The 13288-nt window shown below is 41.5% G+C and overlaps 1 protein-coding gene and 1 long non-coding RNA gene across 10 annotated transcripts in view; one reads left to right on the forward strand and one right to left on the reverse strand.

Moving 5' to 3' along the window:
- Tpk1 (thiamin pyrophosphokinase 1) overlaps positions 1 to 13288 on the forward strand; it is a 312826-nt gene that overhangs the window by 124011 nt on the left and 175527 nt on the right. The gene's annotated exons all lie outside the window — the stretch shown is intronic.
- Positions 1521 to 13288, reverse strand: part of LOC121137758 — a 316737-nt gene continuing 304969 nt past the window's right edge. The window contains exon 4 of the long non-coding RNA XR_005875063.1: positions 1521 to 1696. This is a non-coding gene — a long non-coding RNA (uncharacterized LOC121137758). The remainder of the gene's footprint in view (positions 1697 to 13288) is intronic.

A 13288-nucleotide genomic window follows, 5' to 3' on the forward strand; every position in this document is an offset into this window, starting at 1 on the left:
AATTTTTATTTTTGATTAGCATACTGGGTTACTAAATAACATATTGCATTTGGAAACAAAGTGTTTTAGTAAATTCTCTTGCTCCTTCATCCCTAACTCCCTGGTACCCTCCTGATCCGCCTTTGTAACTTCTCCCAGAATCCTTTTCGTGTGTGTGTGTGTGTGTGTGTGTGTGTGTGTGTGTGTGTGTGTGTGTATGTATGTACATTAGATAGGATCTAAACATGAGAGAGAACATGTGGCTCTGTTTCCCTGTCTTTAGTTCATCTTGCTTAATGCTGTGTTTCCCATATTCATCCATCTTTTTTAGTTTTTAAACACTTTTAAAGTTACCATCCTGTGACATTAATCTTGCTTGTTAGCTTGATGGGATTTAGAGTCACTGTAGAAGTTCATGTCTCGGCTTGTCTATGAGGAATTATCTAGATTAGGTTAGTTGTGGTGGAAGGATCTGTCTTAAATGTCAGCAGTACCATCCATGTGCTGTATTCCCAGACTGGGTAAATAGAAGGAAGAGAGCCGTGCATGGACATTGACTGCTCTGTGTTTCCTGACTACAGATACAGTATGCCCGGTCCCTCATTCTCTGGCGCCATGACTCCCTCACCATGATAGACTACCATTGAACTTTGAGTTAAATTAAACCCTTCCTTCCAGAAGTTGCTTTTGTCTGGCATTTTGCAAGAGCAACAAGTAACTAAATACACGCAGAAGATGATGGAGTTTATCGTGGCATCGTCATATATAATCATCCTTTATACCTTGTTTGCATTCCTTCCCCTCCCCCGCTGTCCTCCTTCCTTCTGTTGTTTCCATTCTTCCCCAAAGCTGTCTCCTTCTTTGTTATGACATGCATTCCACTACTCCTTCTCTCTGTCTCTCACATTTCTGAAGATCCCTTACTACCCTGCCATGATCTCTATGGTACTTTTGGACACACAAACATGTAAGTGCACACAAACTTTTAAATTTATGTTTTCCATATGACAGAAAACATGGCATTTGCTTCCCTACGTCTGGCTTGTTGCACTCAATAGTTTCCATTTTCTTCTACTTTCATGAAATGTCACCCTTTCATTTTCTTTAGGGCTTGTCAGAATTCCATTGTGCAAATTCAGCACATGATCCTTATCTTCTGCTGGTAGGCATGGAAGTGGATCTGTGAACAGGGTATTATTTAGAGTACAAAATGGACATGCAAGGCTGTCTCTGTGGGACTGCGCCCTGAGTCCCTTGAGTATACACCTGAGGGATTGTAGCTGGATCACACAGTAGTTGTTTTCAGTTCTACAAGGCACCCCGGATTGTTCTCATAGTGCTCTGTGTGTAACAAATTGAATAGGTAGATCTTAAAAAATACAAATGTACAATACATGTCTGAAAAGTTGTTCAATATTCTTAGCCATGAAGGAAATGCAAATTCAAGTACAGTCTCACTCCAATCACAATGGCTGTGATTAAGAAGGCAGATGACAACATACAGTGGAAAGATGTGGGGGAAAGAAACCAATCGTCAGCGCTGGCAGGCTTTCTTTTGTTTAACAATAGTGAAAGGGATGAAGTGGCCATGTGTAATAAAAAACTCTCCTGACTTCTGAGGATCCTTCGTAGTTTGAAAAGAATATCTGGACAGAACAAATGGCCTTGATGGGTGGACACGGGAGGACTCAAAGTTGGATGAGAAGGGATGATGGACCTCGGAAAAGTTGGGGGAAGTAGGGTTATACAATGCAGACATGTAGCAATTCTCATAGAATTATTTTAAAAGTATGTTACTGAGACAAGTTCATGTGTTATGAATGACAGGGATTTCTTTTATTCGACCTAAACCTTGTAGGAATTAAGAGAATATTATAATCTTTTTAATGAGTATGGGTGTTTTACCTGAAAATATGTTTGTGCATCATGAGTGTGCCTGGTCTCCTCAGAGGCCAGAAGAGGATATCAGATCTACTGGAGCTACAGATGGCGTGAGCTACCACATGGGTGCTAGGAACAGAACCCAGGTCTTCTGTGAGAGAATCCAGTGCTCTTAACCTCTGAGATATCTCTCTAGCTCCTTTTTCTTCTTTTTTCTCTTTTCTCTTTCTTTCCCTCCCTCCGTCCCTCTCTCCCTTCCTCTCTCCCTCCCTTGCTTCCTTCCTTCCTTTCTTTTTTTTTTTTTTTTATTCCCAGACAGGGTTTCTCTATGTAACCTTTTGGCTTTCCTGGAACTAGCACTGTAAACCAGGCTGTCCTCGAACTCACAGAGATCTGCCTGCCTCTGCCTCCCAAGTGCTAGGATTAAAGGCCAGATCCTATTTTCTTTTTTTGCATGTAAACAATAGTTCATGAATATAAGGCAGTGCTTTATTTTAATAATTCAGTGACAAGTTTTGTTGTGCATGGCAGTAGACATGGATCTGTCTGCAGTCTTCTACATATCAGTATCCAGTTATGCCAGCACCATTTATTGCTTTATTTTTTCCATTGTATAATTTTAGCTTCTTTGTCAAAAATCAGGTGTTCATAGGTGTGTGGATTAATATCAGGGTCATTAGATTCCATTGGTCTACCTGTCTGTTTTTGTGCCAATACCAAGCTGTTTTCATTACTATAGCTCTATAGTAAAGATCCAAGTCAGGGATGCTGAGGCCTCCAGACATTCTTTTTTGTACAGGGTTGTTTTGGCTATCCTGGGTATTTTGGTTTTCCATGTCAGGTTGAGTATTCTCACAGGAAGAGCAGGAAGGGAGTTAGGAGAAAGAGGAGGGGAGAAGGGGAGACTGGCAGAGAACATTAGGGATCAGGAAGGTCCAGTTGGGGGAAGAACAGAGAAGGAAAGCAAGGGAAGAGATATCTTAACAGAAGGAGCCATTATGAGCTTAATGAGAAATCTGTCACTAGGGAAATATCCAGGGATCCACCAGGATGACCCCAACTAAGAATCTAAACAATAAGGGCTACCTTAAATGCCCTTCCCCTATAATGAGCATGATGGCTACCTTAAATGCCATCCTAGAGCCTTCATACAGTAGCTGCTGATGGAAGCAGAAGCAGAAATTCAGAGCTAGCACTGAGCCAAACTCCTGGAATCCAGTAGTAGAGGGCGAGGAATGCTGAGCAAAGGGGTTAAGGCCATGATGGGGGAACCACAGGAACAGCTGATCTGTACAAGTGGGAGCTCAGCGACCCAAGTCTGACAGCTGGGAAACCAGCATAAGACCAAACCAGGCCCCCTGAACGTGGGTGTCAGTTGGGGGACCTAGGCAGTCTATGGGCAGTATAGTATACAAATGGGCTTTGAGAGCCCATTCCATTTGGAGGAATACTCTCTCAGCCTAGATACATGGGGGAGGGCCTAGACCCTGCCCCCAAATGATATAACAGACTTTGATGATCCTCCATGGGAGGCCTCACCCTCCCTGAGGAGTGGATGGACGGGCGGTGGATGGGTTGATGGTGGGGGGAATGGGAGGACAGGATGAAGAGGGAAGTGGCATTGGAATGTAAAATATGATTTTAATTTAAATAGATATTAATTAAAATAATACACAGATTTTTTTAAAAATTAAAATGAAAATTCCGTAGTTTGTTCAATTTTCATTTAAAAAAATCATCCTTACAGAAAGAACAGAAGGGGACAAAAACCGTTTCTGACTTCTGGCATAATAAGTAAAAAGGCAGCTGAGCTTGGCAGCTCCAGTGCCGTTTTCTTTGTGCGATCATCATTCTTTTACTTCTTGTGAAATCCACTTATTTATCACTGCGGCCTCCAGTGTGTATTCAATTTCTTCCTGCTTGGCTGTACATTAGTTGGTTATTAGTGACTGGAGAGCAGTTCCCTCCGTTAGGAACAAGAAAAACAACTGCAGTTTCTGTCATCTTAGCATTTTATCAGTCATTGAAGAGAACGTTCTTGCATAACACAGTGGTCTGATGAATCCTGTTAGCAGTAATCAGGCTTTCAGAGAGAGCTCTTCCTGTGCCATTAGCTCTCCAAAGCTCTCCTCCTTTGCAGGGAAGTGGAGGGCCATTATGCTAATCAATCCCATGATGCTTTGCTTAGGAAAAAGTCAAGCTAGCAGATAGTAGCAAAGGTCATCAAGACAAGTCCCATCACCAAAGACTTAACTAGTCTGTTTTTGCTTATCTGGTAACAGATGAACCTGTGTTGATTAATTTTAAGATGCTCATTAAGAAAAAGAATGCAAAAAAGATGCATTGGTTTATAGAGAATCCTTAGGATTCAACTCTGTTAAGCTCTATGGTTCATTGTTTCTGGAATTCTTACAGGTGAACCCAGGACCTCACTCCTGTTAGGCAAGTGCTCTGGCCCTAAGCTGCAATACCAGGCTCTTTCTTGATTAGGTGTTGAGACAGGTCTCATCACTTTCTCTGGCTGGGCTGTCCTCACTGTGCAGCATGGGCAAGTCTTCAATATGGGCTCTTCTGCCTCGCTTCCCTAGGAGAGGAGGTGGAGTGCAGGTGTGACAACCTTGCTGTCTTTGTCCTTCTCTGTCCCATTCACCTGTGCCCTTATGGGAATAATAAAAGTTTATTAGAATGAATTCGATAAATATACAGAAATATAGGAAAACCTTTAAATAATAAAGCCTGAAATCACATTTATATAAATAACCATCATTATTTCTTCTATGGATTTTTTTAATTTTTAAGAGTTACATTTCTGCATTATTGAATAAATATATATAAATGCTTATTTGTAATAAAAAGAATTTTATGCACATGTTCTTTTATATAATACATATTTAATACTATATACACACATACCATGTTTTATATATATATATACAGTTTTGACATTAATTCTTAGCTCATCGTGTACATATAAGAAATGTGTATAATTCAGAGTGTTTTATAAATAAAACCATGATGAATAAAACTTGATAGGGTTCTTAAATATAACTGAGCTTCTGGAAGCTGAGATAATTTCTTCGGTATAAAACATGGGCCAAATTATGACTTAAAAATAATTTAAATTAAGTTTGATAATTTTCTCTCCAGAATATCTATTCTTCTCTTTATTTTTTTTTAAGCTTAGCAAACCATATCCTTTTAATTCTGATGTTGCAGAAGTTTGTGGTAATTGAAGTATAAATATATAGGCTGCTGGTAGGGAGTAATGACTGACAAGCAGAGGGTTGTAGAGCTGTATAAATAGGACCTGGTCACTAACTACTGAAGGAAATTTCATCTTGTCAGTGACATATGGAAACTTCCAGACAGCTGAAATGCACAGATATTATCCTATGAACCCAAGTCTCTACCATGCTTTCATTAAGGGACAAACATCCTCAGAAGAAGCTTGCCAACAAATACATAACTTTGGAATTCTTTATTTCTTTAATTATTATTTTTATTTTTAGAAACACTCTTATTTACATGTGCATCCCTTCATTCCCTCACCCTCCTATCCTCCCATGCTTCCCACTGACCCCCAGCCCATCCAACACCCACTCCCCAGGGATAGTGAGACCCTCCACTGAGAATCATCAGAGTCCCATCACATTATCTGGGGGAGGGCCCAGGCCCTCCTTCCCATTTCTGAGCTGCAATAGTATATCTCCTTAGGGAATGGGCTCCCAAAGTCCATTTATGACCTAGAAATAAACCCTGGCTCTACTGTTAGAGGTCCCATAGACTGCCTTGGCCTCTAGGATAGCACCCACATTCAGAGGGCTTGGTTTGGTCTAATTCTGGTTCCCCTGCTTTACGACTAGGATCAGGTCAACTGTTTCTGTGGGTATCTCCAGTTCCTGGATTCCTGGAGTATGGCTCAGTGTTTAGCTGTGGGTGCCAGCTTCTGCTATGATCATTTACTGGGTCAAGACTCTAGGAATGGTAACGAGGTAGTCATCAATCTCATCATAGGCGAAGGGCATCAAAGGCAGCCTCTCTACCACTGCCTAGATTCTTAGTTGGAGTCATCCCTGTGGATTCCCTAACATGTCCTCTGTGCCGACCTCTCTCCAAACCTACAGTGGCTCCCTTTATCAAGGCATCTCCTTTCTTGCTCTCTTCTATTCCTCCCCTGACTCAGTTTCTCCTGTTCTCCTCCCTTGCTTCTCCCCTTCTCCCAATTTTCTCAGGGGTTCTTGTCCCCCTTCCCTTCTTTGGGGGACCATGAGTTTTTCTCTTGGGCTCTTCCTTGTTTTCTGGTGGTGTGGATTATAGGCTGGTAATCCTTTTCTCTATGCCTAAAAACCATATATGAGTGTGTACATACCATGTATGTCTTTTTGTGACTGGGTTACCTCACTCAGGATGATTTCTACTAGTTCCATCTATATGCGGGTGAATTTCAAGATTCCGTTGTTTTTTTCCGTTGAACAGTACTCCATTGTGTAAATGTATCACATTTTCTCTATCCACTCTTCAGTTGCAGGGAATCTGGGTTACTTCCGGGTTCTGGCTATTACAAACAACATTGCTATGAACATAGTTGAACATATGTCCTTGTTGTATGAATGTGCATTCTTTGGGTATATGCCCAGGAGAGGAATTGCTGGATCTTGGGGTAGACTGATTCCAATTTTCCTGAGAAACTGCCATACTGATTCCCAGAGTGGTCATACAAATTTGCACTCCCACCATCAGTGGAGGAGTGTTGTTCTTTCTCCACATCCTCTCCAGCATAGACTGGACCCTACTACCTGTCTCTATCCCGGTTTGGATTTCCCACTTGACTAGATCCTGCCTGTCCATTGGCCAAAACAGCTTTATTCATTAATCAATAAGATAAACATATTCACGTGAAAAAAGAATTGTCTTTTTTCATGTTAGCCCATTGTATGTGTTAAAACTCCAAGGGGAAATATTTCCTCAGTGCACATGTTACAGCTCTGAGGGGAAATGTATCCTCGCAGTTGGGAGCCAAGGAATACCACAGAGTCTCACTGCACAACAAATCTAATTCAAGAGATGTATTGGGAAACACACAAATGGGTGGCTGCCTCTGCTCAGGTGACAAGCAGCAGGAAACTTGAGCAGGAGACAGGCTTATATAGTGTTTCTTGGGGGCGGAGATTCCCGAGGAAGTGGTGGGATTTCAAATCCTGAATTTCGTATTAGTGCAGAGAATGATAGGATTCCCAGCTCAGGGATTGGTGGGTGTTTAAGCTCATGTATTTGTGGGTTTTCAAAACATGGAAGTGAACTCTGACTTTTACCCTACACCCACGGCCATATCTATGTGGAATTATTTCTACTGATGACTGATGTATGAGGACCCAACCCACTGTGCACAGCACTGTCCTAGGTAGGGAGTCCTCGACCGTACAGCAAAACTAGAGGAGGCTGAGCTAGTGAGCAAGCCAATAAGCATCCTCCTCCCTGGTCTCCACTGGAGTCTCTTGACTCTGAATTCCTTGGTCAGCAGTAATGGTACATGGAACATAAACCAATTCTGCCTTCAGATTCCTTGCTTGAGTTCTTCCATAATTGACAGGAACCTGGAAGGTGCAATCCCTTTGCTCCTCTGAGTTGCCTTTGGATAGAATATTGCATCACAGCAACAAGAGGAAGCTAGGACAATAGACACGATAAGTGAAGCTATTGCCTATTGCTGATTAACTCAGTCTACTTCTCTGCACCGTGCCTTTGAGCTAGCTGATAATATTAACCTTATAATCATGTTCATATCTTTGGTGGTGACCATCCTCCAACCCAAGGCTGACCCTAGAGACTCCAGTCACCAATCATATCATCAGAAAAATTGTATTATCCGGAGATTCTAAGGGTCTTAGAGTCCCTTTTGTCAGAAGATTGAAACGAAAAACATGTATTGCTTATTATATCACAGCTTGGTGAGAGTTGGTATGAATGGAAGTTTCTGTCCCACCAAGTCCTGCAGCCTACTTAGTCCCAAGTAAGCATACAGAGGCTTACATTAATTATAAATTGTTCGACCGATGACTCAGGCTTCTTATTGGCTAGCTCTCTCTTAACTATTAACCCATTTCTATTAGTCTGTGTATATCTACATTGTCTTGGCTTACCAGTGATGCCTGGGCCTCTTGCTCCCTTGGCAGCTACATGATATCTCCTTGATTCCATCCTACTCCCTGTCTCTGTCCCGGTTTGGATTTCCCACTTGACTAGATCATGCCTGTTCATTGGCCAAAACAGCTTTATTCATTAATCAATAAGATAAACATTCACAGCATAAAGAAGGACATCCCCTATCAAGATAGTTAGGCACCAACTCTTCCTTCTCATCTTCCAACCTCCAGGAAACTTGTCCAAGTTATTCTACATGCTAGCAAGAGAGGTCCCAGGGTAAAGGGAGTCCGGTACCTCCATTCAAGGCCTCTGCAATCCATGCCACTGCTGCAGCTGCATTCTGTTCTCAGAGTACAAGATAAATAAATGCTCATTTGAATGATTAAGAAATAGGCTGACGTAGCATACTTTGAAGAAAAATATATGAAGTTGCATTATAATTGGGCTTGTTAGGGAGAAACAATGAAAATCTTTGCTGATAACCTATATCAGATTTGGAAAGATGGGAATTTATTAGGATAAGAAGGGCGGAACCTCATTTACACAATGGAGTACTATTCATTGGGAAAAAAAGTCTTGAAATTCACAAGCAAATGGATGGAACTAGAAGAAACCATCGTGAGTGAGGTGACCCATTCACAAAAAGACATACATGGTATGTACTTACTCATATATGGTTGTTAGGCATAGAGAAAAGGATTACCAGCCTACAGTCCACACCACCAGAAGAGCTAGAAAACAAGGAGGAACCTAAGAGAGACATACATGGTCCCCAGAGAACTGGAAAGGGACAAGATCTCCTGAGCAAATTGGGAGCATGGGGGGAAGGAGAAAGAAAGTTAGAAGAAAGAGAAGGGGAGAAGAGGAGGGGGAAGGAACACATGAAGGACCAGGAAGATTGAGTCATGGGAAGAATAGAGGAGAGCAAGAAAAGAGATTCCTTAATAGAGGCAGCCATTATAGGTTTAAAGAGAAATCTGGCACTAGGGAAATGTACAGAGATCTACAAGGATGACCCTAACTAACAATATAAGCAGTAGTGGAGAGGCTACCTTAAATGCCCTTCCCTGATAATGTGATTGATGACTACCTTATCCTAGAGCCTTGATCAAGTAGTTTGTGGAAGCAGAAGCAGACACCCACAACTAAACACTGAGCTGAACTTCTGGAATCCAGTGACAGAGAGGGAGGATTGATTAGCACACGGGTCAAGACCGGACTGGAGAGACCCACAGAAACAGCTGACCTGAACAAGGGGGAGCTCATGGGCCCGGAGTGATATCTGGACTGACCCAGAATCCCTGAACGTGGGTGTCATTTAGAAGGCCTGAATAATCTATAGGACCTCTGGTAGTGGATCACTATTTATCCCTGGTACATGAATGGACTTTGAGAGGGATACTCTCTCAGAGTAGACACCCAGGGAAGGTCCTAGGCCCTTCTCCAAATGATACTACAGACTTTGATGATCCACCATAGAAGGTCTCACCCTCCCTGGGGAGCAGAAAGGGATAGGGATTGGGGGGCAGGGGAGGAGGGGAGGGAAGGGAACTGGGATTGACATGTAAAACAAGCTTGTTTCTAATTTAAATAAAAAAGGGGGGAGAAGAAGGGTGGTACCTGTGGATTGATTTTAAAAACACCTGGAGAGTGGAGAGACTATTAATGATTCATTGTGGGTCAGAAGGGATGATACCTTGGGATTGGGGGCAGTAGAATTACATCAGTTGTTTTATCAAGATTATATCATGGAACATATTAACAAAGACAGTTGGGGAACAGATTTTGTAAAGGAACCATAGAATTGGTGGAACAATCAGTTACGAAGAGAAAGAAAAAGTGAAGGATGACCATAAAGGTTTTGAACTTAATAGCTGAAAAAAAAAGAATTTTCATTGGATGACATTGGTGAGGGTAAAAAGGGAGCAGTTTGGATTTGGGGCAGAACTCTGCTACAAGCTGGGATAACAGTGGGCAGGTTGATGGATTCTTGATTTTTGAGCTGAGGGCAGGCATAGGACTGAGCCTTGAATGCATGGCATATAAGGCAGCAGAACTTGGTTGAATAAACCATGAAGAAAGAAGGGAAAGCAGGCAGTGACTTAGCTGCATCAGAGCATGTCCAAACTCTGAGTGGGTCAGAAGACAGCAAGGAGACAATGGGAGTAAGCAGTGACATAGAACCCGGAACCAGGAGTCTTTGAGTGAATACAAGAGAATTAACGAGGAGGGAGTAAGCAATTATATTGTCTGCTTTGATTGGATAAAGTAATATGGGGGAGTTGATGATGAGATTGACCAATTTAAAACTGTGGAGATGGAAAATGCTCCATGTACATAGATTTTGTAATTAAATTCCATGACATTAGTATTATATTGCTTATTTATTTTATTTTCCTGTTTGAGTGTGAGACGCTGTTTGAACAGAGATACTCAACTGTTAGTCTTTTGCATTTCTTTTAAGTGCCTTCCAAAGATCCCTTTAAATTTCATCAGTAGTAGTTATCACTTAGTGGCCCTAGGTTTCTGAGGGTCTTTGCCTAAGCCCTTATCAGGGTTCCTTTCTGGGGCTCCTCTAACCTGGCTGTTGATGCAGTGCTGCAGAGCCCTGCCCACTTTCAGCATCCGTGCTTGGTTTTCCATATAAAGGGATGGGAGCAATGGGATAAAGCCAGAAGCTGGCAGGGACAGAAGCCTCCCACTGCTTCTACTGCTAAGACACTTGCCTTGTAGGATAGTGTACTATGTAGAAGCGTGGTTCCCTGGTCCTTTTCTTAAAGCCGTGGAGGGAAAAGGCAGAGTCAAAAACGTAAAATCCAGCTGAGCAGATTGCTGCACTTTGTTCCAGGAAACTTGGGAGGAGCAAATAACCTATTAGTGACCCTAATAGCATTTATCACTGACTGTACTTATTGAATTCTGCGTATTATGTCTCAGCTGAATCACAGAGGGAAGCATAAAGCAAATAAATTACACAAAGTAATTCACTGTCCGTGAGCCGGTCTTTTCTATTTGTTAAAGTGAAGAATTGGCATTAACCTGTATGTATGCCTCTAGTTCTTTCATGTTCATAAATAAGAGATGGGACCTTTTTTTGTGCTATGTTGGGCCTCTCTCGGCCTTTATCATCACACGGTGCATTCTGGTACATAGCACCCTGCTCCATTCCCAACACTGCTTCCTGCTAAGAAAATAACCCCATACTTTACTTTCCCTTCCATCAGCTGCTGTCATTCTCTGCTCAAGCGTACAAGCTTCTTTTGGAAAGTGCTTTGGGCAAAGTGAAGAGGGAAAAGCGACCTAATACCAGAGAAGAGCTATTTATTGGAAGAGCTTTCATTGTGTGAAGTGTGCAGAGCTCTACTCTGGTACAGGAGAGGTCGTGCAGCCTCTTCCCCCTTCCAGGCTCTGATATGTGGATGTAAGTGGCTGACCTATAACTCAGTGCGCCAGTCCATTCTCAGATGTTGTAACAACTGCCATAAACCCGGCAGCTTCTAAACAACACGATTTGATTCCTCATACTCCCCCAGGTGGAGATGTTCAGGCCAGGACTCCAGCAGATCCTTATGTGTTGAGGGATTGTCTCCTCTAGTACATAGACTGCCTCCATGGTGTGCCATTATACGTTGAAAGGAAAAGACAACTTGTTCTGTACCTCTCTTGTAAGGTCCATAAATCCATTCATTGATTTTACCCTGATGATTCAACCACCTCTATACAGTCTGACCCCACTTTTTAATACCAGCACACTGAGGATTACGTTTTGATACAGGAATTTTGAAGGGACATCAACATTCAGACCATAAAAACTATGGTCTCAGCAGTCAAAATGTTTGTTGGCTTTGTGTCCTTCATTTCATGTTTTCTAATTCCCCCCTTTTTTTCTTCGTAGTTTTGTAGTCTTCATTGCCAGCAAATGGGTCATATGTGTATGTATTTACACTCAGAAACACTTACAAGAACCTCGCTTACTTAACTTTTTGTGCAGAAAAGTTCTCACAAATCTCTTACCTTTTCACTAATACAGTTTTCCCAAGCTCAACTTTGCGTCAGATGTTTTCACTATGAAACATCACATCTTTGTGACTGTAGTAACTATTGTATTCAGATGCCATCGCATACAGTATACACCTGGTAAATATCTGATAAGTTGAATTAAATATCCCCTATGCAAGAAGTGTTTGAGGTCTGATCTATACTCACTTTTAAATCTGTATTTAAATTTTTTCTGCTAAAATTGAGCACTGACTTGTTCTGTAACATTAGACTCCCAACTGTCTAAAGCTCCCTAGTCCCAGATAGAACAGTAATGTCTAGTCAATGAGACTTTATACGATGAGTGCTGTTCTAGCTGTTCAAAGCTAAGATTGTGTATTGCTTTATGGAAAGAGTAAAGTAGGATAGTGATACATTGTTTTTGATTTATTAAATGTTGCCTGAAGATTCAGAAAGCAAAGTCATAGAAGCCAGGCACACATCTTTAATTCCTAGCAGTCGGAAGTTAGGAGGTAGTGGTACACACCTTTAATCCTTGGACACAGGTTTAAGAGATAGATAGGTCTCTGTGAGTCTAAGGCCACTCAAATCTAAAGAGTGAATCACCCTAAAAAGAAAATTGAAGCTCACACCTTTAATCCCAACATTAGGGAGGTAGATAAGACAGAAGCGAGGTTCAGAGAGGCTTTTTCCATTCTCCAGCCACACTGAAGAGAGGCAGCAGTTTGAGACTTGCTGAAAAGCTCATGCTTGGATCAGCCCTTTCAGCCTGAGATAGAAGTAAGAGCTAGTAGCCAACCCTTTGCTTTTCTGATCTTCATCTTGAAGTTTGAGCCCCAATATCAGTCTCTCAGTCATTTATGTTTTGTGTTACAAGGAAGGATTATTTTGAAGGCAGTTTAACAGCATTAGGATGTGTTATATAAAATCTCTTGTATCCAAATAGCTAGTACTGGCTTATTAGTACATTTTTTCCTCATACCACTTTACTTTGTATATAGATATGGAATTCTGCACCTTAAATAATTGACAACCCACTCCCTTTAGCTCTAACCTTGCTTTTTGGATAGAATTCATTCACATCTGAGCAAATGATAATGAGTCTGCTACAAACAGCATCTAGTAGGAATGTTGAAAAATAAAATTCCTGCAGTCTGTGTGCTTAAGTAGTATAAACTATAAACTTTGTGTTTAGCAGCACAGTGACTACTGGAAACACAGTATAATGCCTTCAGATGAAGTTTGTTAGATTGTGTGTAATAAAGTATTCACCTAAATGCATTGC

The sequence above is a fragment of the Mesocricetus auratus genome, unplaced genomic scaffold (assembly GCF_017639785.1).
Source record: "Mesocricetus auratus isolate SY011 unplaced genomic scaffold, BCM_Maur_2.0 Super-Scaffold_100694, whole genome shotgun sequence".
Lineage (NCBI taxonomy): Eukaryota > Metazoa > Chordata > Mammalia > Rodentia > Cricetidae > Mesocricetus > Mesocricetus auratus.